Below are 25,519 nucleotides of genomic sequence, written 5' to 3' on the forward strand. Positions count from 1 at the left end.
ACTTTATTCTTTCCTTCACATGTCTGCCAGAGCCGCATAATGTCTTTTGACGTTAGGTAACGTAGCCGTGTAACTTCGTCCCTCAAGTAGCTAAGTTCAATATAAAAGGCTCGCACGTGCTGGAGACGATTGTTAATTTTTTGCACATCAATAGGAGGCTGCAGGCTGCGAGGTTTGAGAATTTCAAAAAGTCGGCTTGAAATACTTTCCGGTACTTCTCTGATGATAGTTAGTTGCCTTTTGACGAAGAGGGCAGAGGCTTTGTTGGTAATATTGATTAGACCTAAACCACCATTTCTGGGATGTAAGGTGGCCACTTTGGCGGTTACTCGAAACAGTTCTCCTTTCCACAGAAAATTTGTGATTCTGGACGTTATGTTCCTGGCTATCATTTTGGGTAGTGGAAAGAGCTGAGCAGTGTGGTATGCTGTAGCTAAGATACACGTGTTGATGTACTTAATCCTCTGAATCTGATTCATGTTCCGTGATAAATTTTCCATTATAGCACCCTGCACTTTCCGTGCCGCAGCTTTCCAATTCAACGCAGTCATTTTCATTGGGCATGCGGTTAATGTAACACCAAGCGTCGTATCCTGCCTGACCAGCTTTGCCCACTCTACGTTTATGTGCTCAAAACCCCTAAGATGTAAAATTTTGCTTTTCTTTTCATTTGAATTTGCCCCAGACGCACTGCAGTAAGTCTGAATCACTGCAGCTAACGTAGCTACATCGTCATTATTTCTGATTATGACGCCTACATCATCAGCATAAGCTTTTATAGCTGTTTTGCACCCTGACAGTGTTATTCCTGTTAATTTATCGTGAATACGTTTAAGAAATGGGTCCAGTGAAATGGCAAAGAGTGACATAGAAAGGGGGCTTCCCTGAGGAACACCGCGTCGTATTTGAAATTTTCTCGTAGCCTGACTGTTAACTGCTATGCATGCGTTTATTCCTGTCGCCACGTTATTTATTACGTTTAAGGCTCGTTCTTGGAAACCAAGCTTTTTTAACGTCTTGAAGAGGTAGAGATGATTCACGAGATCGAATGCTTTATGGAAATCCAGGAAAACCAGGGCACATTTGATGTTAGTGACTGAAGTGATTGCAATTATATCCCGAACTTCCGCTAAATTATGAAACAGAGTTTTACCTGCAATGCAGTGTTGATACGGACTAATCAGTCTACTTGCTAAGGATGGTTCAAAATGGCTCTGAGCACTATGGGACTTAACATCTATGGTCATCAGTCCCCTAGAACTTAGAACTACTGAAACCTAACTAACCTAAGGACAGCACACAACACCCAGCCATCACGAGGCAGAGAAAATCCCTGACCCCGCCGGGAATCGAACCCGGGAACCCGGGCGTGGGAAGCGAGAACGCTACCGCACGACCACGAGATGCGGGCAAAACGATGCTAAGGATGAAATTTTCTTGTTGAGAATTCTTGCTACTATTTTATAGTCCGCATTGAGCAACGAAATCGGTCGGAAGTTAGTAAGATCTGTGTGTCCTTTAGTTTTGGGGATAAGGACTATTTTACTTTCTTTAAATTCAGAGGGTAACATTGCGCCCTGAAGAACTTCATTTACAATCGCTGTAATTGTCCCTCCCACTATCGGCCAATAGTGGACATAAAATTCTGCTGGTAGACCATCAGGACCCGGGGATTTTTTCAGAGGGGAGTTACACAGAGTCTCATAAACGTCCTCATTACATACGTGCGACAGGAAGGTAACGTTGTCATCATCCGTCAGCTGTGGCACAAGAAAGTCGAGGAAATCATCAATAGATTCCTCGCAGCTGGAATTTTCAGAATATAATTTATCGAAGTAGCGATAGATCTCATTCAGAATCTCCTTCTGTGTCCTAAGACTTGTACCATTCGGCGTCCGTAATTCGTCGATAAGCATTGTTCTTCTGTTTTTAGCGTGCTTCAGAAGGTGGTATAGGGAAGTTGTTTCGTCGTCTGATACAGATTTCGCCTTGGATTTTATTTTAAGTCCTTCCAGTTGATGCCTCTTAATGCTAAGTAATTTAGCCTTAATTTTTTTGATATCTGTCAGGCGAAGATGTGAACCAGATGTTTGACCATATAGCTCTCTGAGTACTGAGTAATAGAACGCTATAGTGTTTTTAAGATCTCTGGCCCTCTGAAAGCTATATTGCATGATCGTCTTCCTAAGTTTCGGCTTTGTCATTTTTGTCCACCAGTCTATGGTAGTCGCGTATCTAGGAAGAGCACGCAGGCACAACGCCCATGCGTCTTTTATCTGATCTTCTAATTCACGGTCTGGTAACAGCGAGACATTTAAATTCCACTGGTTTTTGAAGCGGCGGATTGGCTGCGCTTGTAAATTGATACAGGCCAACACACCGGAATGGTCCGAAAAGTAGACAGGAATTGTTTCTGTTTTCAATAGAGCTGTTTCGAGATTTTCGGTAATGTAGAATCTATCGAGTCTACTGCATGCATTGGATGTTGCATAAGTGTACTCGACAATAGCAGGGTGTTTGCATTCCCAAGCATCCTTTAGCTTTAAGCTAGTAACGAGATGTTTTAATTCAGCAGAATAATTAAAATTCGGACTCTGATCTTTCCTGTTGAGGACGCAATTAAAATCACCTCCCATTATAAGGCGACTGGGGTTTTTGCGTAATAAATATATTACCTCGTCTTTAAAAAATCGTGTTCTGTCAGATCTATGTGAGCTGCCGGAAGGGGCATACAAGTTAATAAGGGACACGTCATAAATCTTGAGCCCTATTCCCCTTCCAGATTCCAGTCGTTCTACTTCCGTTACTGGAATCCCATCTCGGATTAAAAAAGCTGTCCCCACGCTAGTTTCGTGGGAGACATTTAGGTGAGCAACATACCCGGGAATATTTAAATCCGACGTGACAACTTCCTGCAGCAGGGCTATATCAGTTCCCGAATCATATAAAAATTCTTTTAGCGCTGCTATTTTCAATGCCGACCGTATTTTATTAATGTTGACAGTAGCAATAGTATAACACTGGGTCATTGCGCTATTACTCGTTGGATGTGAGGACAGTGAATAAATAACATGCTACTAAATTATTACTTAGGAGACACAGAAAATTTAGACAGAACAGAACGTCCCATTGAGAGGTTGCAAATTACAGTATTGGTGCAGTCTAGGTTTGAGATTTTCCTCCTGAGTCAGTAGAAGATTGATTATCAGGAAGTTCCTCAGGAGATTCTTTCAATGACCCGTGCCTGACAGTTTCGTAACGCACATTATGGGGTTGCGTGGTACCTTTCGCGCTCTTTAACTTCGCTTGATTACGAGGAGCATTGACATTCGGTTGCGGCTTTATCTTCCTTCGTGGGGCATCCGAAGGCTCTGTAACGGGTTTTGTGGTGGTCGGTTGTGACGCCGATCCTGTCGGGTCGTCCAACTGTAAGACACGGCCGGTACTGCTTAGTCCTGTCGTGTGATCTGTACCGTTCGGGGAAGCACTAGCCGTTACAGAGGGTTGAGCCAGACACACTAATTGTTTCTCGTGATTGTCAGAAGTCTGCTCGTCTGTGCAAACTGTGTCGCCTCCTGATGTTTCGCGGTTATTGCTAGAAACATCCCCGTCCTCGCAGTTTCCCACCAACTGTTTACGTTCTGATTGATTACAAGCTTCCATCTGTATTTCCTGGAGGTGTGGCATTACCTCCTCCTCGCATTGTTTTTGTTTGCGCACGGAGTGAGATTTGTCAGACAACTCGTCGTCAGAACAGCTATCAGTTATCTCATGGGGCCGTTTTTTTGTCTGCAATTCGGAGGATGCGGGGGTATCAAGATCAGCCTTTTTATCTAAACATGGAAATTGAGTAATATCATTGACGGATAAATCAGAGTGGTTTGCTTGGGCAGTATCCACACCCAACGGGACTGATACATTATTTGGCAAGACATCGTTTAGGGTAAGTTTCTGGCGTTGCGTTAGGTTACTTTTCAATACAAAAACCCGCCGCGGACAATCCTGTCTAAAGTGGCCAGACTCATTACAAACATGACAGGTCGGTACTTGACCTGAATACACAATTTGCGCCTTGTAGCCATTTACAAATATATGAGACGGAATATTGGTCTTGATGTCCATCTCCACAGATCGAATTCCGTTAAAACACTGTAGTTTGTAGTGACGAGACCAACGTTCATTATTAACAGATTTAACGTCACCATACTTGCAAAGCGCATCCTTAATTAAATCATTATCAATTTCAATAGGTAAGTTAAGCACGCGAACGGTAGTGTAAACAATATCAGCTCGCCAGATCCGAACATTGCTCTTCGAGCCGTCTCTGTGAATGAATTCTACTTCACTACCCCACTTTGCTAAAAGTCTATCTATCGTCACCGAGCTCTCAAACTTAACAAAAATACAGTATTTATCATTGTCTAACTGCATGGTATGGACGGAATCAGAGTTGACACCAATTACCTCAGTTATCCAATCGTGTATTTCCAGTGACGTTGGCTGGATATGACGGGTTTCCTTGTCGAAAGCGAAGACCAGTGTGTTTTTCCTGACGTTCGTAGACATGATTCAGAACAGGGATGAAACTCCGGTTAAAAAAAAACCGAAATTCCGGTGAGAGACAGAACGGTGATGAACAGCCAAACACTGACAAAGATACACAAACACGAAGATGAACGGACAGACAGCAAAGACGACAACAGCAGAACACCTACGTAAACAATACAATCGGAGCGCAGCAGTACACACGTCCACACGGTAGCACAGCTGAAGCGCGACTGCGAAACACAGCGCCAGGTTCCACCGAGACTCGAACTCGGATCGCTGGATTCAAAGTCCAGAGTGCTAACCATTACACCATGGAACCGGATGCCTGCAGCGGTCTTAAATTCAGTAGCATCATGTAATTAAGCAGATAAGATGCGATGTTATTACATGTAGCGTCCTCAGGAAGTGTTTGCGTGGCAAATGAACCAACCAAGTAGGCTGGAAGTGGAAGGAGCACCTTCGAATGTAGCGAGAATTCTTGCCAGTATTCGTACATGAAGTGATGTCGAAGGCTCAGGTAACCAAAATCGCCGAACAGCCACTTTCGTATGGTGGATGCTTTGTGCTGGAAGCAGCCTAGCTATGAAAACAGCTATGGACACAGAGTACCGTCGAAAACTGCGTGCTGACACAGAACGCTACGTAGTGGGCGGATAGTGCGTGACACGATAACATTTGCACTTCACACGGTCGAAATTCTGTCACACAACTCAAGCAGCTGTTTCAGCATTCACATACACTGGTGTTCAGCACAGCGCATGTTGTAGGTGCCGGATTAAGAAACCTCTTTGAGAATATGGTCCAGATCGGATGCTGCAACTAGCAAGTGCGGCAAGACCTCAGTAGGTGGCGGGGTGCAGACCTGCTTCCATGTGCGGCCTGTTGGTCTAGGGGTATGATTCCTGCTTTGGGTGCAGGAGGTCCCGGGTTCAAATCCCGGACAGGCCCTACTTTTCACTTTCGCGACAACCAAGCACTACGATAAACTTGCGATTCTCTGAAAGTAAGCCATGCAACAGGACAAACTGCATGTCGGGCCACCGGCCCATCAGACTCTCAGGTGCGTCTTGCGGAAAGCAATCTACGTGCCAGGATTAAGCCGTCTTCGCTTACTTATATCTATACGTAAAGACTGGCACGTACAACGATTCTATTAGTTTCCCAGGAACTAGTACATCGCATGCAAGTTTGTTAAATGCATGCGCATGCAGCACACAAAAGGGTGAGATGTCTTTCCTGCTGGGAGAAACAGCTGAGGTCGTCTTCTCGCAGTTGAACCCCTTACGACCCGTTATTAATCCTAGTAGCAAAAGCATAAGCATTTGCAGCGTTCCCCATTCACGTGTGGACTGCAATTAACAATTTGCATTACATGATCGTAGCTAAAATTCTGCATATACAATTCCAACTACCGGCTCGTACTCATTTCTAGAAACGATCGCAAAACACAGCGCCAGGTTCCACCGAGACTCGAACTCGGATCGCTGGATTCAAAGCCCAGAGTGCTAACCATTACACCATGGAACCGGATGCCTGCAGCGGTCTTAAATTCAGTAGCATCATGTAATTAAGCAGATAAGATGCGATGTTATTACATGTAGCGTCCTCAGGAAGTGTTTGCGTGGCAAATGAACCAACCAAGTAGGCTGGAAGTGGAAGGAGCACCTTCGAATGTAGCGAGAATTCTTGCCAGTATTCGTACATGAAGTGATGTCGAAGGCTCAGGTAACCAAAATCGCCGAACAGCCACTTTCGTATGGTGGATGCTTTGTGCTGGAAGCAGCCTAGCTATGAAAACAGCTATGGACACAGAGTACCGTCGAAAACTGCGTGCTGACACAGATCGCTACGTAGTGGGCGGATAGTGCGTGACACGATAACATTTGCACTTCACACGGTCGAAATTCTGTCACACAACTCAAGCAGCTGTTTCAGCATTCACATACACTGCTGTTCAGCACAGCGCATGTTGTAGGTGCCGGATTAAGAAACCTCTTTGAGAATATGGTCCAGATCGGATGCTGCAACTAGCAAGTGCGGCAAGACCTCAGTAGGTGGCGGGGTGCAGACCTGCTTCCATGTGCGGCCTGTTGGTCTAGGGGTATGATTCTTGCTTTGGGTGCAGGAGGTCCCGGGTTCAAATCCCGGACAGGCCCTACTTTTCACTTTCGCGACAACCAAGCACTACGATAAGCTTGCGATTCTCTGAAAGTAAGCCATGCAACAGGACAAACTGCATGTCGGGCCACCGGCCCATCAGACTCTCAGGTGCGTCTTGCGGAAAGCAAACTACGTGCCAGGATTAAGCCGTCTTTGCTTACTTATATCTATACGTAAAGACTGGCACGTACAACGATTCTATTAGTTTCCCAGGAACTAGTACATCGCATGCAAGTTTGTTAAATGCATGCGCATGCAGCACACAAAAGGGTGAGATGTCTTTCCTGCTGGGAGAAACAGCTGAGGTCGTCTTCTCGCAGTTGAACCCCTTACGACCCGTTATTAATCCTAGTAGCAAAAGCATAAGCATTTGCAGCGTTCCCCATTCACGTGTGGACTGCAATTAACAATTTGCATTACATGATCGTAGCTAAAATTCTGCATATACAATTCCAACTACCGGCTCGTACTCATTTCTAGAAACGATCGCAAAACACAGCGCCAGGTTCCACCGAGACTCGAACTCGGATCGCTGGATTCAAAGTCCAGAGTGCTAACCATTACACCATGGAACCGGATGCCTGCAGCGGTCTTAAATTCAGTAGCATCATGTAATTAAGCAGATAAGATGCGATGTTATTACATGTAGCGTCCTCAGGAAGTGTTTGCGTGGCAAATGAACCAACCAAGTAGGCTGGAAGTGGAAGGAGCACCTTCGAATGTAGCGAGAATTCTTGCCAGTATTCGTACATGAAGTGATGTCGAAGGCTCAGGTAACCAAAATCGCCGAACAGCCACTTTCGTATGGTGGATGCTTTGTGCTGGAAGCAGCCGAGCTATGAAAACAGCTATGGACACAGAGTACCGTCGAAAACTGCGTGCTGACACAGATCGCTACGTAGTGGGCGGATAGTGCGTGACACGATAACATTTGCACTTCACACGGTCGAAATTCTGTCACACAACTCAAGCAGCTGTTTCAGCATTCACATACACTGGTGTTCAGCACAGCGCATGTTGTAGGTGCCGGATTAAGAAACCTCTTTGAGAATATGGTCCAGATCGGATGCTGCAACTAGCAAGTGCGGCAAGACCTCAGTAGGTGGCGGGGTGCAGACCTGCTTCCATGTGCGGCCTGTTGGTCTAGGGGTATGATTCCTGCTTTGGGTGCAGGAGGTCCTGGGTTCAAATCCCGGACAGGCCCTACTTTTCACTCTCGCGACAACCAAGCACTACGATAAACTTGCGATTCTCTGAAAGTAAGCCATGCAACAGGACAAACTGCATGTCGGGCCACCGGCCCATCAGACTCTCAGGTGCGTCTTGCGGAAAGCAATCTACGTGCCAGGATTAAGCCGTCTTCGCTTACTTATATCTATACGTAAAGACTGGCACGTACAACGATTCTATTAGTTTCCCAGGAACTAGTACATCGCATGCAAGTTTGTTAAATGCATGCGCATGCAGCACACAAAAGGGTGAGATGTCTTTCCTGCTGGGAGAAACAGCTGAGGTCGTCTTCTCGCAGTTGAACCCCTTACGACCCGTTATTAATCCTAGTAGCAAAAGCATAAGCATTTGCAGCGTTCCCCATTCACGTGTGGACTGCAATTAACAATTTGCATTACATGATCGTAGCTAAAATTCTGCATATACAATTCCAACTACCGGCTCGTACTCATTTCTAGAAACGATCGCAAAACACAGCGCCAGGTTCCACCGAGACTCGAACTCGGATCGCTGGATTCAAAGTCCAGAGTGCTAACCATTACACCATGGAACCGGATGCCTGCAGCGGTCTTAAATTCAGTAGCATCATGTAATTAAGCAGATAAGATGCGATGTTATTACATGTAGCGTCCTCAGGAAGTGTTTGCGTGGCAAATGAACCAACCAAGTAGGCTGGAAGTGGAAGGAGCACCTTCGAATGTAGCGAGAATTCTTGCCAGTATTCGTACATGAAGTGATGTCGAAGGCTCAGGTAACCAAAATCGCCGAACAGCCACTTTCGTATGGTGGATGCTTTGTGCTGGAAGCAGCCGAGCTATGAAAACAGCTATGGACACAGAGTACCGTCGAAAACTGCGTGCTGACACAGATCGCTACGTAGTGGGCGGATAGTGCGTGACACGATAACATTTGCACTTCACACGGTCGAAATTCTGTCACACAACTCAAGCAGCTGTTTCAGCATTCACATACACTGGTGTTCAGCACAGCGCATGTTGTAGGTGCCGGATTAAGAAACCTCTTTGAGAATATGGTCCAGATCGGATGCTGCAACTAGCAAGTGCGGCAAGACCTCAGTAGGTGGCGGGGTGCAGACCTGCTTCCATGTGCGGCCTGTTGGTCTAGGGGTATGATTCCTGCTTTGGGTGCAGGAGGTCCTGGGTTCAAATCCCGGACAGGCCCTACTTTTCACTCTCGCGACAACCAAGCACTACGATAAACTTGCGATTCTCTGAAAGTAAGCCATGCAACAGGACAAACTGCATGTCGGGCCACCGGCCCATCAGACTCTCAGGTGCGTCTTGCGGAAAGCAATCTACGTGCCAGGATTAAGCCGTCTTCGCTTACTTATATCTATACGTAAAGACTGGCACGTACAACGATTCTATTAGTTTCCCAGGAACTAGTACATCGCATGCAAGTTTGTTAAATGCATGCGCATGCAGCACACAAAAGGGTGAGATGTCTTTCCTGCTGGGAGAAACAGCTGAGGTCGTCTTCTCGCAGTTGAACCCCTTACGACCCGTTATTAATCCTAGTAGCAAAAGCATAAGCATTTGCAGCGTTCCCCATTCACGTGTGGACTGCAATTAACAATTTGCATTACATGATCGTAGCTAAAATTCTGCATATACAATTCCAACTACCGGCTCGTACTCATTTCTAGAAACGATCGCAAAACACAGCGCCAGGTTCCACCGAGACTCGAACTCGGATCGCTGGATTCAAAGTCCAGAGTGCTAACCATTACACCATGGAACCGGATGCCTGCAGCGGTCTTAAATTCAGTAGCATCATGTAATTAAGCAGATAAGATGCGATGTTATTACATGTAGCGTCCTCAGGAAGTGTTTGCGTGGCAAATGAACCAACCAAGTAGGCTGGAAGTGGAAGGAGCACCTTCGAATGTAGCGAGAATTCTTGCCAGTATTCGTACATGAAGTGATGTCGAAGGCTCAGGTAACCAAAATCGCCGAACAGCCACTTTCGTATGGTGGATGCTTTGTGCTGGAAGCAGCCGAGCTATGAAAACAGCTATGGACACAGAGTACCGTCGAAAACTGCGTGCTGACACAGATCGCTACGTAGTGGGCGGATAGTGCGTGACACGATAAAATTTGCACTTCACACGGTCGAAATTCTGTCACACAACTCAAGCAGCTGTTTCAGCATTCACATACACTGGTGTTCAGCACAGCGCATGTTGTAGGTGCCGGATTAAGAAACCTCTTTGAGAATATGGTCCAGATCGGATGCTGCAACTAGCAAGTGCGGCAAGACCTCAGTAGGTGGCGGGGTGCAGACCTGCTTCCATGTGCGGCCTGTTGGTCTAGGGGTATGATTCCTGCTTTGGGTGCAGGAGGTCCTGGGTTCAAATCCCGGACAGGCCCTACTTTTCACTTTCGCGACAACCAAGCACTACGATAAACTTGCGATTCTCTGAAAGTAAGCCATGCAACAGGACAAACTGCATGTCGGGCCACCGGCCCATCAGACTCTCAGGTGCGTCTTGCGGAAAGCAATCTACGTGCCAGGATTAAGCCGTCTTCGCTTACTTATATCTATACGTAAAGACTGGCACGTACAACGATTCTATTAGTTTCCCAGGAACTAGTACATCGCATGCAAGTTTGTTAAATGCATGCGCATGCAGCACACAAAAGGGTGAGATGTCTTTCCTGCTGGGAGAAACAGCTGAGGTCGTCTTCTCGCAGTTGAACCCCTTACGACCCGTTATTAATCCTAGTAGCAAAAGCATAAGCATTTGCAGCGTTCCCCATTCACGTGTGGACTGCAATTAACAATTTGCATTACATGATCGTAGCTAAAATTCTGCATATACAATTCCAACTACCGGCTCGTACTCATTTCTAGAAACGATCGCAAAACACAGCGCCAGGTTCCACCGAGACTCGAACTCGGATCGCTGGATTCAAAGTCCAGAGTGCTAACCATTACACCATGGAACCGGATGCCTGCAGCGGTCTTAAATTCAGTAGCATCATGTAATTAAGCAGATAAGATGCGATGTTATTACATGTAGCGTCCTCAGGAAGTGTTTGCGTGGCAAATGAACCAACCAAGTAGGCTGGAAGTGGAAGGAGCACCTTCGAATGTAGCGAGAATTCTTGCCAGTATTCGTACATGAAGTGATGTCGAACGCTCAGGTAACCAAAATCGCCGAACAGCCACTTTCGTATGGTGGATGCTTTGTGCTGGAAGCAGCCGAGCTATGAAAACAGCTATGGACACAGAGTACCGTCGAAAACTGCGTGCTGACACAGATCGCTACGTAGTGGGCGGATAGTGCGTGACACGATAACATTTGCACTTCACACGGTCGAAATTCTGTCACACAACTCAAGCAGCTGTTTCAGCATTCACATACACTGGTGTTCAGCACAGCGCATGTTGTAGGTGCCGGATTAAGAAACCTCTTTGAGAATATGGTCCAGATCGGATGCTGCAACTAGCAAGTGCGGCAAGACCTCAGTAGGTGGCGGGGTGCAGACCTGCTTCCATGTGCGGCCTGTTGGTCTAGGGGTATGATTCCTGCTTTGGGTGCAGGAGGTCCTGGGTTCAAATCCCGGACAGGCCCTACTTTTCACTTTCGCGACAACCAAGCACTACGATAAACTTGCGATTCTCTGAAAGTAAGCCATGCAACAGGACAAACTGCATGTCGGGCCACCGGCCCATCAGACTCTCAGGTGCGTCTTGCGGAAAGCAATCTACGTGCCAGGATTAAGCCGTCTTCGCTTACTTATATCTATACGTAAAGACTGGCACGTACAACGATTCTATTAGTTTCCCAGGAACTAGTACATCGCATGCAAGTTTGTTAAATGCATGCGCATGCAGCACACAAAAGGGTGAGATGTCTTTCCTGCTGGGAGAAACAGCTGAGGTCGTCTTCTCGCAGTTGAACCCCTTACGACCCGTTATTAATCCTAGTAGCAAAAGCATAAGCATTTGCAGCGTTCCCCATTCACGTGTGGACTGCAATTAACAATTTGCATTACATGATCGTAGCTAAAATTCTGCATATACAATTCCAACTACCGGCTCGTACTCATTTCTAGAAACGATCGCAAAACACAGCGCCAGGTTCCACCGAGACTCGAACTCGGATCGCTGGATTCAAAGTCCAGAGTGCTAACCATTACACCATGGAACCGGATGCCTGCAGCGGTCTTAAATTCAGTAGCATCATGTAATTAAGCAGATAAGATGCGATGTTATTACATGTAGCGTCCTCAGGAAGTGTTTGCGTGGCAAATGAACCAACCAAGTAGGCTGGAAGTGGAAGGAGCACCTTCGAATGTAGCGAGAATTCTTGCCAGTATTCGTACATGAAGTGATGTCGAACGCTCAGGTAACCAAAATCGCCGAACAGCCACTTTCGTATGGTGGATGCTTTGTGCTGGAAGCAGCCGAGCTATGAAAACAGCTATGGACACAGAGTACCGTCGAAAACTGCGTGCTGACACAGATCGCTACGTAGTGGGCGGATAGTGCGTGACACGATAACATTTGCACTTCACACGGTCGAAATTCTGTCACACAACTCAAGCAGCTGTTTCAGCATTCACATACACTGGTGTTCAGCACAGCGCATGTTGTAGGTGCCGGATTAAGAAACCTCTTTGAGAATATGGTCCAGATCGGATGCTGCAACTAGCAAGTGCGGCAAGACCTCAGTAGGTGGCGGGGTGCAGACCTGCTTCCATGTGCGGCCTGTTGGTCTAGGGGTATGATTCCTGCTTTGGGTGCAGGAGGTCCCGGGTTCAAATCCCGGACAGGCCCTACTTTTCACTTTCGCGACAACCAAGCACTACGATAAACTTGCGATTCTCTGAAAGTAAGCCATGCAACAGGACAAACTGCATGTCGGGCCACCGGCCCATCAGACTCTCAGGTGCGTCTTGCGGAAAGCAATCTACGTGCCAGGATTAAGCCGTCTTCGCTTACTTATATCTATACGTAAAGACTGGCACGTACAACGATTCTATTAGTTTCCCAGGAACTAGTACATCGCATGCAAGTTTGTTAAATGCATGCGCATGCAGCACACAAAAGGGTGAGATGTCTTTCCTGCTGGGAGAAACAGCTGAGGTCGTCTTCTCGCAGTTGAACCCCTTACGACCCGTTATTAATCCTAGTAGCAAAAGCATAAGCATTTGCAGCGTTCCCCATTCACGTGTGGACTGCAATTAACAATTTGCATTACATGATCGTAGCTAAAATTCTGCATATACAATTCCAACTACCGGCTCGTACTCATTTCTAGAAACGATCGCAAAACACAGCGCCAGGTTCCACCGAGACTCGAACTCGGATCGCTGGATTCAAAGTCCAGAGTGCTAACCATTACACCATGGAACCGGATGCCTGCAGCGGTCTTAAATTCAGTAGCATCATGTAATTAAGCAGATAAGATGCGATGTTATTACATGTAGCGTCCTCAGGAAGTGTTTGCGTGGCAAATGAACCAACCAAGTAGGCTGGAAGTGGAAGGAGCACCTTCGAATGTAGCGAGAATTCTTGCCAGTATTCGTACATGAAGTGATGTCGAACGCTCAGGTAACCAAAATCGCCGAACAGCCACTTTCGTATGGTGGATGCTTTGTGCTGGAAGCAGCCGAGCTATGAAAACAGCTATGGACACAGAGTACCGTCGAAAACTGCGTGCTGACACAGATCGCTACGTAGTGGGCGGATAGTGCGTGACACGATAACATTTGCACTTCACACGGTCGAAATTCTGTCACACAACTCAAGCAGCTGTTTCAGCATTCACATACACTGGTGTTCAGCACAGCGCATGTTGTAGGTGCCGGATTAAGAAACCTCTTTGAGAATATGGTCCAGATCGGATGCTGCAACTAGCAAGTGCGGCAAGACCTCAGTAGGTGGCGGGGTGCAGACCTGCTTCCATGTGCGGCCTGTTGGTCTAGGGGTATGATTCCTGCTTTGGGTGCAGGAGGTCCCGGGTTCAAATCCCGGACAGGCCCTACTTTTCACTTTCGCGACAACCAAGCACTACGATAAACTTGCGATTCTCTGAAAGTAAGCCATGCAACAGGACAAACTGCATGTCGGGCCACCGGCCCATCAGACTCTCAGGTGCGTCTTGCGGAAAGCAATCTACGTGCCAGGATTAAGCCGTCTTCGCTTACTTATATCTATACGTAAAGACTGGCACGTACAACGATTCTATTAGTTTCCCAGGAACTAGTACATCGCATGCAAGTTTGTTAAATGCATGCGCATGCAGCACACAAAAGGGTGAGATGTCTTTCCTGCTGGGAGAAACAGCTGAGGTCGTCTTCTCGCAGTTGAACCCCTTACGACCCGTTATTAATCCTAGTAGCAAAAGCATAAGCATTTGCAGCGTTCCCCATTCACGTGTGGACTGCAATTAACAATTTGCATTACATGATCGTAACTAAAATTCTGCATATACAATTCCAACTACCGGCTCGTACTCATTTCTAGAAACGATCGCAAAACACAGCGCCAGGTTCCACCGAGACTCGAACTCGGATCGCTGGATTCAAAGTCCAGAGTGCTAACCATTACACCATGGAACCGGATGCCTGCAGCGGTCTTAAATTCAGTAGCATCATGTAATTAAGCAGATAAGATGCGATGTTATTACATGTAGCGTCCTCAGGAAGTGTTTGCGTGGCAAATGAACCAACCAAGTAGGCTGGAAGTGGAAGGAGCACCTTCGAATGTAGCGAGAATTCTTGCCAGTATTCGTACATGAAGTGATGTCGAAGGCTCAGGTAACCAAAATCGCCGAACAGCCACTTTCGTATGGTGGATGCTTTGTGCTGGAAGCAGCCTAGCTATGAAAACAGCTATGGACACAGAGTACCGTCGAAAACTGCGTGCTGACACAGAACGCTACGTAGTGGGCGGATAGTGCGTGACACGATAACATTTGCACTTCACACGGTCGAAATTCTGTCACACAACTCAAGCAGCTGTTTCAGCATTCACATACACTGGTGTTCAGCACAGCGCATGTTGTAGGTGCCGGATTAAGAAACCTCTTTGAGAATATGGTCCAGATCGGATGCTGCAACTAGCAAGTGCGGCAAGACCTCAGTAGGTGGCGGGGTGCAGACCTGCTTCCATGTGCGGCCTGTTGGTCTAGGGGTATGATTCCTGCTTTGGGTGCAGGAGGCCCTGGGTTCAAATCCCGGACAGGCCCTACTTTTCACTTTCGCGACAACCAAGCACTACGATAAACTTGCGATTCTCTGAAAGTAAGCCATGCAACAGGACAAACTGCATGTCGGGCCACCGGCCCATCAGACTCTCAGGTGCGTCTTGCGGAAAGCAATCTACGTGCCAGGATTAAGCCGTCTTCGCTTACTTATATCTATACGTAAAGACTGGCACGTACAACGATTCTATTAGTTTCCCAGGAACTAGTACATCGCATGCAAGTTTGTTAAATGCATGCGCATGCAGCACACAAAAGGGTGAGATGTCTTTCCTGCTGGGAGAAACAGCTGAGGTCGTCTTCTCGCAGTTGAACCCCTTACGACCCGTTATTAATCCTAGTAGCAAAAGCATAAGCATTTGCAGCGTTCCCCATTCACGTGTGGACTGCAATTAACAATTTGCATTACATGATCGTAGCTAAAATTCTGCATATACAATTCCAACTACCGGCTCGTACTCATTTCTAGAAACGATCGCAAAACACAGCGCCAGGTTCCACCGAGACTCGAACTCGGATCGCTGGATTCAAAGTCCAGAGTGCTAACCATTACACCATGGAACCGGATGCCTGCAGCGGTCTTAAATTCAGTAGCATCATGTAATTAAGCAGATAAGATGCGATGTTATTACATGTAGCGTCCTCAGGAAGTGTTTGCGTGGCAAATGAACCAACCAAGTAGGCTGGAAGTGGAAGGAGCACCTTCGAATGTAGCGAGAATTCTTGCCAGTATTCGTACATGAAGTGATGTCGAAGGCTCAGGTAACCAAAATCGCCGAACAGCCACTTTCGTATGGTGGATGCTTTGTGCTGGAAGCAGCCGAGCTATGAAAACAGCTATGGACACAGAGTACCGTCGAAAACTGCGTGCTGACACAGATCGCTACGTAGTGGGCGGATAGTGCGTGACACGATAAAATTTGCACTTCACACGGTCGAAATTCTGTCACACAACTCAAGCAGCTGTTTCAGCATTCACATACACTGGTGTTCAGCACAGCGCATGTTGTAGGTGCCGGATTAAGAAACCTCTTTGAGAATATGGTCCAGATCGGATGCTGCAACTAGCAAGTGCGGCAAGACCTCAGTAGGTGGCGGGGTGCAGACCTGCTTCCATGTGCGGCCTGTTGGTCTAGGGGTATGATTCCTGCTTTGGGTGCAGGAGGTCCTGGGTTCAAATCCCGGACAGGCCCTACTTTTCACTTTCGCGACAACCAAGCACTACGATAAACTTGCGATTCTCTGAAAGTAAGCCATGCAACAGGACAAACTGCATGTCGGGCCACCGGCCCATCAGACTCTCAGGTGCGTCTTGCGGAAAGCAATCTACGTGCCAGGATTAAGCCGTCTTCGCTTACTTATATCTATACGTAAAGACTGGCACGTACAACGATTCTATTAGTTTCCCAGGAACTAGTACATCGCATGCAAGTTTGTTAAATGCATGCGCATGCAGCACACAAAAGGGTGAGATGTCTTTCCTGCTGGGAGAAACAGCTGAGGTCGTCTTCTCGCAGTTGAACCCCTTACGACCCGTTATTAATCCTAGTAGCAAAAGCATAAGCATTTGCAGCGTTCCCCATTCACGTGTGGACTGCAATTAACAATTTGCATTACATGATCGTAGCTAAAATTCTGCATATACAATTCCAACTACCGGCTCGTACTCATTTCTAGAAACGATCGCAAAACACAGCGCCAGGTTCCACCGAGACTCGAACTCGGATCGCTGGATTCAAAGTCCAGAGTGCTAACCATTACACCATGGAACCGGATGCCTGCAGCGGTCTTAAATTCAGTAGCATCATGTAATTAAGCAGATAAGATGCGATGTTATTACATGTAGCGTCCTCAGGAAGTGTTTGCGTGGCAAATGAACCAACCAAGTAGGCTGGAAGTGGAAGGAGCACCTTCGAATGTAGCGAGAATTCTTGCCAGTATTCGTACATGAAGTGATGTCGAACGCTCAGGTAACCAAAATCGCCGAACAGCCACTTTCGTATGGTGGATGCTTTGTGCTGGAAGCAGCCGAGCTATGAAAACAGCTATGGACACAGAGTACCGTCGAAAACTGCGTGCTGACACAGATCGCTACGTAGTGGGCGGATAGTGCGTGACACGATAACATTTGCACTTCACACGGTCGAAATTCTGTCACACAACTCAAGCAGCTGTTTCAGCATTCACATACACTGGTGTTCAGCACAGCGCATGTTGTAGGTGCCGGATTAAGAAACCTCTTTGAGAATATGGTCCAGATCGGATGCTGCAACTAGCAAGTGCGGCAAGACCTCAGTAGGTGGCGGGGTGCAGACCTGCTTCCATGTGCGGCCTGTTGGTCTAGGGGTATGATTCCTGCTTTGGGTGCAGGAGGTCCCGGGTTCAAATCCCGGACAGGCCCTACTTTTCACTTTCGCGACAACCAAGCACTACGATAAACTTGCGATTCTCTGAAAGTAAGCCATGCAACAGGACAAACTGCATGTCGGGCCACCGGCCCATCAGACTCTCAGGTGCGTCTTGCGGAAAGCAATCTACGTGCCAGGATTAAGCCGTCTTCGCTTACTTATATCTATACGTAAAGACTGGCACGTACAACGATTCTATTAGTTTCCCAGGAACTAGTACATCGCATGCAAGTTTGTTAAATGCATGCGCATGCAGCACACAAAAGGGTGAGATGTCTTTCCTGCTGGGAGAAACAGCTGAGGTCGTCTTCTCGCAGTTGAACCCCTTACGACCCGTTATTAATCCTAGTAGCAAAAGCATAAGCATTTGCAGCGTTCCCCATTCACGTGTGGACTGCAATTAACAATTTGCATTACATGATCGTAGCTAAAATTCTGCATATACAATTCCAACTACCGGCTCGTACTCATTTCTAGAAACGATCGCAAAACACAGCGCCAGGTTCCACCGAGACTCGAACTCGGATCGCTGGATTCAAAGTCCAGAGTGCTAACCATTACACCATGGAACCGGATGCCTGCAGCGGTCTTAAATTCAGTAGCATCATGTAATTAAGCAGATAAGATGCGATGTTATTACATGTAGCGTCCTCAGGAAGTGTTTGCGTGGCAAATGAACCAACCAAGTAGGCTGGAAGTGGAAGGAGCACCTTCGAATGTAGCGAGAATTCTTGCCAGTATTCGTACATGAAGTGATGTCGAACGCTCAGGTAACCAAAATCGCCGAACAGCCACTTTCGTATGGTGGATGCTTTGTGCTGGAAGCAGCCGAGCTATGAAAACAGCTATGGACACAGAGTACCGTCGAAAACTGCGTGCTGACACAGATCGCTACGTAGTGGGCGGATAGTGCGTGACACGATAACATTTGCACTTCACACGGTCGAAATTCTGTCACACAACTCAAGCAGCTGTTTCAGCATTCACATACACTGGTGTTCAGCACAGCGCATGTTGTAGGTGCCGGATTAAGAAACCTCTTTGAGAATATGGTCCAGATCGGATGCTGCAACTAGCAAGTGCGGCAAGACCTCAGTAGGTGGCGGGGTGCAGACCTGCTTCCATGTGCGGCCTGTTGGTCTAGGGGTATGATTCCTGCTTTGGGTGCAGGAGGTCCCGGGTTCAAATCCCGGACAGGCCCTACTTTTCACTTTCGCGACAACCAAGCACTACGATAAACTTGCGATTCTCTGAAAGTAAGCCATGCAACAGGACAAACTGCATGTCGGGCCACCGGCCCATCAGACTCTCAGGTGCGTCTTGCGGAAAGCAATCTACGTGCCAGGATTAAGCCGTCTTCGCTTACTTATATCTATACGTAAAGACTGGCACGTACAACGATTCTATTAGTTTCCCAGGAACTAGTACATCGCATGCAAGTTTGTTAAATGCATGCGCATGCAGCACACAAAAGGGTGAGATGTCTTTCCTGCTGGGAGAAACAGCTGAGGTCGTCTTCTCGCAGTTGAACCCCTTACGACCCGTTATTAATCCTAGTAGCAAAAGCATAAGCATTTGCAGCGTTCCCCATTCACGTGTGGACTGCAATTAACAATTTGCATTACATGATCGTAACTAAAATTCTGCATATACAATTCCAACTACCGGCTCGTACTCATTTCTAGAAACGATCGCAAAACACAGCGCCAGGTTCCACCGAGACTCGAACTCGGATCGCTGGATTCAAAGTCCAGAGTGCTAACCATTACACCATGGAACCGGATGCCTGCAGCGGTCTTAAATTCAGTAGCATCATGTAATTAAGCAGATAAGATGCGATGTTATTACATGTAGCGTCCTCAGGAAGTGTTTGCGTGGCAAATGAACCAACCAAGTAGGCTGGAAGTGGAAGGAGCACCTTCGAATGTAGCGAGAATTCTTGCCAGTATTCGTACATGAAGTGATGTCGAAGGCTCAGGTAACCAAAATCGCCGAACAGCCACTTTCGTATGGTGGATGCTTTGTGCTGGAAGCAGCCTAGCTATGAAAACAGCTATGGACACAGAGTACCGTCGAAAACTGCGTGCTGACACAGAACGCTACGTAGTGGGCGGATAGTGCGTGACACGATAACATTTGCACTTCACACGGTCGAAATTCTGTCACACAACTCAAGCAGCTGTTTCAGCATTCACATACACTGGTGTTCAGCACAGCGCATGTTGTAGGTGCCGGATTAAGAAACCTCTTTGAGAATATGGTCCAGATCGGATGCTGCAACTAGCAAGTGCGGCAAGACCTCAGTAGGTGGCGGGGTGCAGACCTGCTTCCATGTGCGGCCTGTTGGTCTAGGGGTATGATTCCTGCTTTGGGTGCAGGAGGCCCTGGGTTCAAATCCCGGACAGGCCCTACTTTTCACTTTCGCGACAACCAAGCACTACGATAAACTTGCGATTCTCTGAAAGTAAGCCATGCAACAGGACAAACTGCATGTCGGGCCACCGGCCCATCAGACTCTCAGGTGCGTCTTGCGGAAAGCAATCTACGTGCCAGGATTAAGCCGTCTTCGCTTACTTATATCTATACGTAAAGACTGGCACGTACAACGATTCTATTAGTTTCCCAGGAACTAGTACATCGCATGCAAGTTTGTTAAATGCATGCGCATGCAGCACACAAAAGGGTGAGATGTCTTTCCTGCTGGGAGAAACAGCTGAGGTCGTCTTCTCGCAGTTGAACCCCTTACGACCCGTTATTAATCCTAGTAGCAAAAGCATAAGCATTTGCAGCGTTCCCCATTCACGTGTGGACTGCAATTAACAATTTGCATTACATGATCGTAGCTAAAATTCTGCATATACAATTCCAACTACCGGCTCGTACTCATTTCTAGAAACGATCGCAAAACACAGCGCCAGGTTCCACCGAGACTCGAACTCGGATCGCTGGATTCAAAGTCCAGAGTGCTAACCATTACACCATGGAACCGGATGCCTGCAGCGGTCTTAAATTCAGTAGCATCATGTAATTAAGCAGATAAGATGCGATGTTATTACATGTAGCGTCCTCAGGAAGTGTTTGCGTGGCAAATGAACCAACCAAGTAGGCTGGAAGTGGAAGGAGCACCTTCGAATGTAGCGAGAATTCTTGCCAGTATTCGTACATGAAGTGATGTCGAAGGCTCAGGTAACCAAAATCGCCGAACAGCCACTTTCGTATGGTGGATGCTTTGTGCTGGAAGCAGCCGAGCTATGAAAACAGCTATGGACACAGAGTACCGTCGAAAACTGCGTGCTGACACAGATCGCTACGTAGTGGGCGGATAGTGCGTGACACGATAACATTTGCACTTCACACGGTCGAAATTCTGTCACACAACTCAAGCAGCTGTTTCAGCATTCACATACACTGGTGTTCAGCACAGCGCATGTTGTAGGTGCCGGATTAAGAAACCTCTTTGAGAATATGGTCCAGATCGGATGCTGCAACTAGCAAGTGCGGCAAGACCTCAGTAGGTGGCGGGGTGCAGACCTGCTTCCATGTGCGGCCTGTTGGTCTAGGGGTATGATTCCTGCTTTGGGTGCAGGAGGTCCTGGGTTCAAATCCCGGACAGGCCCTACTTTTCACTTTCGCGACAACCAAGCACTACGATAAACTTGCGATTCTCTGAAAGTAAGCCATGCAACAGGACAAACTGCATGTCGGGCCACCGGCCCATCAGACTCTCAGGTGCGTCTTGCGGAAAGCAATCTACGTGCCAGGATTAAGCCGTCTTCGCTTACTTATATCTATACGTAAAGACTGGCACGTACAACGATTCTATTAGTTTCCCAGGAACTAGTACATCGCATGCAAGTTTGTTAAATGCATGCGCATGCAGCACACAAAAGGGTGAGATGTCTTTCCTGCTGGGAGAAACAGCTGAGGTCGTCTTCTCGCAGTTGAACCCCTTACGACCCGTTATTAATCCTAGTAGCAAAAGCATAAGCATTTGCAGCGTTCCCCATTCACGTGTGGACTGCAATTAACAATTTGCATTACATGATCGTAGCTAAAATTCTGCATATACAATTCCAACTACCGGCTCGTACTCATTTCTAGAAACGATCGCAAAACACAGCGCCAGGTTCCACCGTGACTCGAACTCGGATCGCTGGATTCAAAGTCCAGAGTGCTAACCATTACACCATGGAACCGGATGCCTGCAGTGGTCTTAAATTCAGTAGCATCATGTAATTAAGCAGATAAGATGCGATGTTATTACATGTAGCGTCCTCAGGAAGTGTTTGCGTGGCAAATGAACCAACCAAGTAGGCTGGAAGTGGAAGGAGCACCTTCGAATGTAGCGAGAATTCTTGCCAGTATTCGTACATGAAGTGATGTCGAAGGCTCAGGTAACCAAAATCGCCGAACAGCCACTTTCGTATGGTGGATGCTTTGTGCTGGAAGCAGCCGAGCTATGAAAACAGCTATGGACACAGAGTACCGTCGAAAACTGCGTGCTGACACAGATCGCTACGTAGTGGGCGGATAGTGCGTGACACGATAACATTTGCACTTCACACGGTCGAAATTCTGTCACACAACTCAAGCAGCTGTTTCAGCATTCACATACACTGGTGTTCAGCACAGCGCATGTTGTAGGTGCCGGATTAAGAAACCTCTTTGAGAATATGGTCCAGATCGGATGCTGCAACTAGCAAGTGCGGCAAGACCTCAGTAGGTGGCGGGGTGCAGACCTGCTTCCATGTGCGGCCTGTTGGTCTAGGGGTATGATTCCTGCTTTGGGTGCAGGAGGTCCTGGGTTCAAATCCCGGACAGGCCCTACTTTTCACTTTCGCGACAACCAAGCACTACGATAAACTTGCGATTCTCTGAAAGTAAGCCATGCAACAGGACAAACTGCATGTCGGGCCACCGGCCCATCAGACTCTCAGGTGCGTCTTGCGGAAAGCAATCTACGTGCCAGGATTAAGCCGTCTTCGCTTACTTATATCTATACGTAAAGACTGGCACGTACAACGATTCTATTAGTTTCCCAGGAACTAGTACATCGCATGCAAGTTTGTTAAATGCATGCGCATGCAGCACACAAAAGGGTGAGATGTCTTTCCTGCTGGGAGAAACAGCTGAGGTCGTCTTCTCGCAGTTGAACCCCTTACGACCCGTTATTAATCCTAGTAGCAAAAGCATAAGCATTTGCAGCGTTCCCCATTCACGTGTGGACTGCAATTAACAATTTGCATTACATGATCGTAGCTAAAATTCTGCATATACAATTCCAACTACCGGCTCGTACTCATTTCTAGAAACGATCGCAAAACACAGCGCCAGGTTCCACCGAGACTCGAACTCGGATCGCTGGATTCAAAGTCCAGAGTGCTAACCATTACACCATGGAACCGGATGCCTGCAGCGGTCTTAAATTCAGTAGCATCATGTAATTAAGCAGATAAGATGCGATGTTATTACATGTAGCGTCCTCAGGAAGTGTTTGCGTGGCAAATGAACCAACCAAGTAGGCTGGAAGTGGAAGGAGCACCTTCGAATGTAGCGAGAATTCTTGCCAGTATTCGTACATGAAGTGATGTCGAAGGCTCAGGTAACCAAAATCGCCGAACAGCCACTTTCGTATGGTGGATGCTTTGTGCTGGAAGCAGCCTAGCTATGAAAACAGCTATGGACACAGAGTACCGTCGAAAACTGCGTGCTGACACAGAACGCTACGTAGTGGGCGGATAGTGCGTGACACGATAACATTTGCACTTCACACGGTCGAAATTCTGTCACACAACTCAAGCAGCTGTTTCAGCATTCACATACACTGGTGTTCAGCACAGCGCATGTTGTAGGTGCCGGATTAAGAAACCTCTTTGAGAATATGGTCCAGATCGGATGCTGCAACTAGCAAGTGCGGCAAGACCTCAGTAGGTGGCGGGGTGCAGACCTGCTTCCATGTGCGGCCTGTTGGTCTAGGGGTATGATTCCTGCTTTGGGTGCAGGAGGCCCTGGGTTCAAATCCCGGACAGGCCCTACTTTTCACTTTCGCGACAACCAAGCACTACGATAAACTTGCGATTCTCTGAAAGTAAGCCATGCAACAGGACAAACTGCATGTCGGGCCACCGGCCCATCAGACTCTCAGGTGCGTCTTGCGGAAAGCAATCTACGTGCCAGGATTAAGCCGTCTTCGCTTACTTATATCTATACGTAAAGACTGGCACGTACAACGATTCTATTAGTTTCCCAGGAACTAGTACATCGCATGCAAGTTTGTTAAATGCATGCGCATGCAGCACACAAAAGGGTGAGATGTCTTTCCTGCTGGGAGAAACAGCTGAGGTCGTCTTCTCGCAGTTGAACCCCTTACGACCCGTTATTAATCCTAGTAGCAAAAGCATAAGCATTTGCAGCGTTCCCCATTCACGTGTGGACTGCAATTAACAATTTGCATTACATGATCGTAGCTAAAATTCTGCATATACAATTCCAACTACCGGCTCGTACTCATTTCTAGAAACGATCGCAAAACACAGCGCCAGGTTCCACCGAGACTCGAACTCGGATCGCTGGATTCAAAGTCCAGAGTGCTAACCATTACACCATGGAACCGGATGCCTGCAGCGGTCTTAAATTCAGTAGCATCATGTAATTAAGCAGATAAGATGCGATGTTATTACATGTAGCGTCCTCAGGAAGTGTTTGCGTGGCAAATGAACCAACCAAGTAGGCTGGAAGTGGAAGGAGCACCTTCGAATGTAGCGAGAATTCTTGCCAGTATTCGTACATGAAGTGATGTCGAAGGCTCAGGTAACCAAAATCGCCGAACAGCCACTTTCGTATGGTGGATGCTTTGTGCTGGAAGCAGCCGAGCTATGAAAACAGCTATGGACACAGAGTACCGTCGAAAACTGCGTGCTGACACAGATCGCTACGTAGTGGGCGGATAGTGCGTGACACGATAACATTTGCACTTCACACGGTCGAAATTCTGTCACACAACTCAAGCAGCTGTTTCAGCATTCACATACACTGGTGTTCAGCACAGCGCATGTTGTAGGTGCCGGATTAAGAAACCTCTTTGAGAATATGGTCCAGATCGGATGCTGCAACTAGCAAGTGCGGCAAGACCTCAGTAGGTGGCGGGGTGCAGACCTGCTTCCATGTGCGGCCTGTTGGTCTAGGGGTATGATTCCTGCTTTGGGTGCAGGAGGTCCTGGGTTCAAATCCCGGACAGGCCCTACTTTTCACTTTCGCGACAACCAAGCACTACGATAAACTTGCGATTCTCTGAAAGTAAGCCATGCAACAGGACAAACTGCATGTCGGGCCACCGGCCCATCAGACTCTCAGGTGCGTCTTGCGGAAAGCAATCTACGTGCCAGGATTAAGCCGTCTTCGCTTACTTATATCTATACGTAAAGACTGGCACGTACAACGATTCTATTAGTTTCCCAGGAACTAGTACATCGCATGCAAGTTTGTTAAATGCATGCGCATGCAGCACACAAAAGGGTGAGATGTCTTTCCTGCTGGGAGAAACAGCTGAGGTCGTCTTCTCGCAGTTGAACCCCTTACGACCCGTTATTAATCCTAGTAGCAAAAGCATAAGCATTTGCAGCGTTCCCCATTCACGTGTGGACTGCAATTAACAATTTGCATTACATGATCGTAGCTAAAATTCTGCATATACAATTCCAACTACCGGCTCGTACTCATTTCTAGAAACGATCGCAAAACACAGCGCCAGGTTCCACCGAGACTCGAACTCGGATCGCTGGATTCAAAGTCCAGAGTGCTAACCATTACACCATGGAACCGGATGCCTGCAGCGGTCTTAAATTCAGTAGCATCATGTAATTAAGCAGATAAGATGCGATGTTATTACATGTAGCGTCCTCAGGAAGTGTTTGCGTGGCAAATGAACCAACCAAGT

General features: G+C 47.3%; 35 non-coding genes across 35 annotated transcripts; 17 read left to right on the forward strand and 18 right to left on the reverse strand.

Moving 5' to 3' along the window:
* Positions 1-4,795: 4,795 nt before the first annotated feature.
* Trnaq-uug (transfer RNA glutamine (anticodon UUG)) lies at positions 4,796-4,867 on the reverse strand. The gene has a single exon. It is a non-coding gene; the product is annotated as a tRNA-Gln (tRNA).
* Positions 4,868-5,424: 557 nt separating this feature from the next.
* On the forward strand, positions 5,425-5,496 carry Trnap-ugg (transfer RNA proline (anticodon UGG)). Its single transcript has one exon. It is a non-coding gene; the product is annotated as a tRNA-Pro (tRNA).
* Positions 5,497-6,003: 507 nt separating this feature from the next.
* Trnaq-uug (transfer RNA glutamine (anticodon UUG)) lies at positions 6,004-6,075 on the reverse strand. Its single transcript has one exon. It is a non-coding gene; the product is annotated as a tRNA-Gln (tRNA).
* Positions 6,076-6,632: 557 nt separating this feature from the next.
* Positions 6,633-6,704, forward strand: Trnap-ugg (transfer RNA proline (anticodon UGG)). The gene has a single exon. It is a non-coding gene; the product is annotated as a tRNA-Pro (tRNA).
* A 507-nt stretch (positions 6,705-7,211) lies between these two features.
* Positions 7,212-7,283, reverse strand: Trnaq-uug (transfer RNA glutamine (anticodon UUG)). Its single transcript has one exon. It is a non-coding gene; the product is annotated as a tRNA-Gln (tRNA).
* Positions 7,284-7,840: 557 nt separating this feature from the next.
* Positions 7,841-7,912, forward strand: Trnap-ugg (transfer RNA proline (anticodon UGG)). Its single transcript has one exon. It is a non-coding gene; the product is annotated as a tRNA-Pro (tRNA).
* Positions 7,913-8,419: 507 nt separating this feature from the next.
* On the reverse strand, positions 8,420-8,491 carry Trnaq-uug (transfer RNA glutamine (anticodon UUG)). Its single transcript has one exon. It is a non-coding gene; the product is annotated as a tRNA-Gln (tRNA).
* Positions 8,492-9,048: 557 nt separating this feature from the next.
* On the forward strand, positions 9,049-9,120 carry Trnap-ugg (transfer RNA proline (anticodon UGG)). The gene has a single exon. It is a non-coding gene; the product is annotated as a tRNA-Pro (tRNA).
* Positions 9,121-9,627: 507 nt separating this feature from the next.
* Positions 9,628-9,699, reverse strand: Trnaq-uug (transfer RNA glutamine (anticodon UUG)). Its single transcript has one exon. It is a non-coding gene; the product is annotated as a tRNA-Gln (tRNA).
* Positions 9,700-10,256: 557 nt separating this feature from the next.
* On the forward strand, positions 10,257-10,328 carry Trnap-ugg (transfer RNA proline (anticodon UGG)). The gene has a single exon. It is a non-coding gene; the product is annotated as a tRNA-Pro (tRNA).
* Positions 10,329-10,835: 507 nt separating this feature from the next.
* Positions 10,836-10,907, reverse strand: Trnaq-uug (transfer RNA glutamine (anticodon UUG)). Its single transcript has one exon. It is a non-coding gene; the product is annotated as a tRNA-Gln (tRNA).
* Positions 10,908-11,464: 557 nt separating this feature from the next.
* On the forward strand, positions 11,465-11,536 carry Trnap-ugg (transfer RNA proline (anticodon UGG)). Its single transcript has one exon. It is a non-coding gene; the product is annotated as a tRNA-Pro (tRNA).
* Positions 11,537-12,043: 507 nt separating this feature from the next.
* Trnaq-uug (transfer RNA glutamine (anticodon UUG)) lies at positions 12,044-12,115 on the reverse strand. The gene has a single exon. It is a non-coding gene; the product is annotated as a tRNA-Gln (tRNA).
* A 557-nt stretch (positions 12,116-12,672) lies between these two features.
* On the forward strand, positions 12,673-12,744 carry Trnap-ugg (transfer RNA proline (anticodon UGG)). Its single transcript has one exon. It is a non-coding gene; the product is annotated as a tRNA-Pro (tRNA).
* A 507-nt stretch (positions 12,745-13,251) lies between these two features.
* Trnaq-uug (transfer RNA glutamine (anticodon UUG)) lies at positions 13,252-13,323 on the reverse strand. Its single transcript has one exon. It is a non-coding gene; the product is annotated as a tRNA-Gln (tRNA).
* A 557-nt stretch (positions 13,324-13,880) lies between these two features.
* On the forward strand, positions 13,881-13,952 carry Trnap-ugg (transfer RNA proline (anticodon UGG)). Its single transcript has one exon. It is a non-coding gene; the product is annotated as a tRNA-Pro (tRNA).
* Positions 13,953-14,459: 507 nt separating this feature from the next.
* Trnaq-uug (transfer RNA glutamine (anticodon UUG)) lies at positions 14,460-14,531 on the reverse strand. The gene has a single exon. It is a non-coding gene; the product is annotated as a tRNA-Gln (tRNA).
* A 557-nt stretch (positions 14,532-15,088) lies between these two features.
* On the forward strand, positions 15,089-15,160 carry Trnap-ugg (transfer RNA proline (anticodon UGG)). The gene has a single exon. It is a non-coding gene; the product is annotated as a tRNA-Pro (tRNA).
* Positions 15,161-15,667: 507 nt separating this feature from the next.
* On the reverse strand, positions 15,668-15,739 carry Trnaq-uug (transfer RNA glutamine (anticodon UUG)). The gene has a single exon. It is a non-coding gene; the product is annotated as a tRNA-Gln (tRNA).
* A 557-nt stretch (positions 15,740-16,296) lies between these two features.
* Trnap-ugg (transfer RNA proline (anticodon UGG)) lies at positions 16,297-16,368 on the forward strand. Its single transcript has one exon. It is a non-coding gene; the product is annotated as a tRNA-Pro (tRNA).
* Positions 16,369-16,875: 507 nt separating this feature from the next.
* On the reverse strand, positions 16,876-16,947 carry Trnaq-uug (transfer RNA glutamine (anticodon UUG)). The gene has a single exon. It is a non-coding gene; the product is annotated as a tRNA-Gln (tRNA).
* Positions 16,948-17,504: 557 nt separating this feature from the next.
* Trnap-ugg (transfer RNA proline (anticodon UGG)) lies at positions 17,505-17,576 on the forward strand. Its single transcript has one exon. It is a non-coding gene; the product is annotated as a tRNA-Pro (tRNA).
* Positions 17,577-18,083: 507 nt separating this feature from the next.
* On the reverse strand, positions 18,084-18,155 carry Trnaq-uug (transfer RNA glutamine (anticodon UUG)). The gene has a single exon. It is a non-coding gene; the product is annotated as a tRNA-Gln (tRNA).
* Positions 18,156-18,712: 557 nt separating this feature from the next.
* Trnap-ugg (transfer RNA proline (anticodon UGG)) lies at positions 18,713-18,784 on the forward strand. Its single transcript has one exon. It is a non-coding gene; the product is annotated as a tRNA-Pro (tRNA).
* Positions 18,785-19,291: 507 nt separating this feature from the next.
* On the reverse strand, positions 19,292-19,363 carry Trnaq-uug (transfer RNA glutamine (anticodon UUG)). The gene has a single exon. It is a non-coding gene; the product is annotated as a tRNA-Gln (tRNA).
* A 557-nt stretch (positions 19,364-19,920) lies between these two features.
* On the forward strand, positions 19,921-19,992 carry Trnap-ugg (transfer RNA proline (anticodon UGG)). Its single transcript has one exon. It is a non-coding gene; the product is annotated as a tRNA-Pro (tRNA).
* Positions 19,993-20,499: 507 nt separating this feature from the next.
* Positions 20,500-20,571, reverse strand: Trnaq-uug (transfer RNA glutamine (anticodon UUG)). Its single transcript has one exon. It is a non-coding gene; the product is annotated as a tRNA-Gln (tRNA).
* Positions 20,572-21,128: 557 nt separating this feature from the next.
* Positions 21,129-21,200, forward strand: Trnap-ugg (transfer RNA proline (anticodon UGG)). The gene has a single exon. It is a non-coding gene; the product is annotated as a tRNA-Pro (tRNA).
* A 507-nt stretch (positions 21,201-21,707) lies between these two features.
* On the reverse strand, positions 21,708-21,779 carry Trnaq-uug (transfer RNA glutamine (anticodon UUG)). Its single transcript has one exon. It is a non-coding gene; the product is annotated as a tRNA-Gln (tRNA).
* A 557-nt stretch (positions 21,780-22,336) lies between these two features.
* Positions 22,337-22,408, forward strand: Trnap-ugg (transfer RNA proline (anticodon UGG)). Its single transcript has one exon. It is a non-coding gene; the product is annotated as a tRNA-Pro (tRNA).
* Positions 22,409-22,915: 507 nt separating this feature from the next.
* On the reverse strand, positions 22,916-22,987 carry Trnaq-uug (transfer RNA glutamine (anticodon UUG)). The gene has a single exon. It is a non-coding gene; the product is annotated as a tRNA-Gln (tRNA).
* A 557-nt stretch (positions 22,988-23,544) lies between these two features.
* On the forward strand, positions 23,545-23,616 carry Trnap-ugg (transfer RNA proline (anticodon UGG)). The gene has a single exon. It is a non-coding gene; the product is annotated as a tRNA-Pro (tRNA).
* A 507-nt stretch (positions 23,617-24,123) lies between these two features.
* Trnaq-uug (transfer RNA glutamine (anticodon UUG)) lies at positions 24,124-24,195 on the reverse strand. The gene has a single exon. It is a non-coding gene; the product is annotated as a tRNA-Gln (tRNA).
* A 557-nt stretch (positions 24,196-24,752) lies between these two features.
* On the forward strand, positions 24,753-24,824 carry Trnap-ugg (transfer RNA proline (anticodon UGG)). The gene has a single exon. It is a non-coding gene; the product is annotated as a tRNA-Pro (tRNA).
* Positions 24,825-25,331: 507 nt separating this feature from the next.
* On the reverse strand, positions 25,332-25,403 carry Trnaq-uug (transfer RNA glutamine (anticodon UUG)). The gene has a single exon. It is a non-coding gene; the product is annotated as a tRNA-Gln (tRNA).
* Positions 25,404-25,519: the final 116 nt, after the last annotated feature.

The sequence above is a fragment of the Schistocerca nitens genome, chromosome 2, assembly GCF_023898315.1.
Source record: "Schistocerca nitens isolate TAMUIC-IGC-003100 chromosome 2, iqSchNite1.1, whole genome shotgun sequence".
In the NCBI taxonomy this organism is placed as follows: Eukaryota; Metazoa; Arthropoda; class Insecta; order Orthoptera; family Acrididae; genus Schistocerca; species Schistocerca nitens.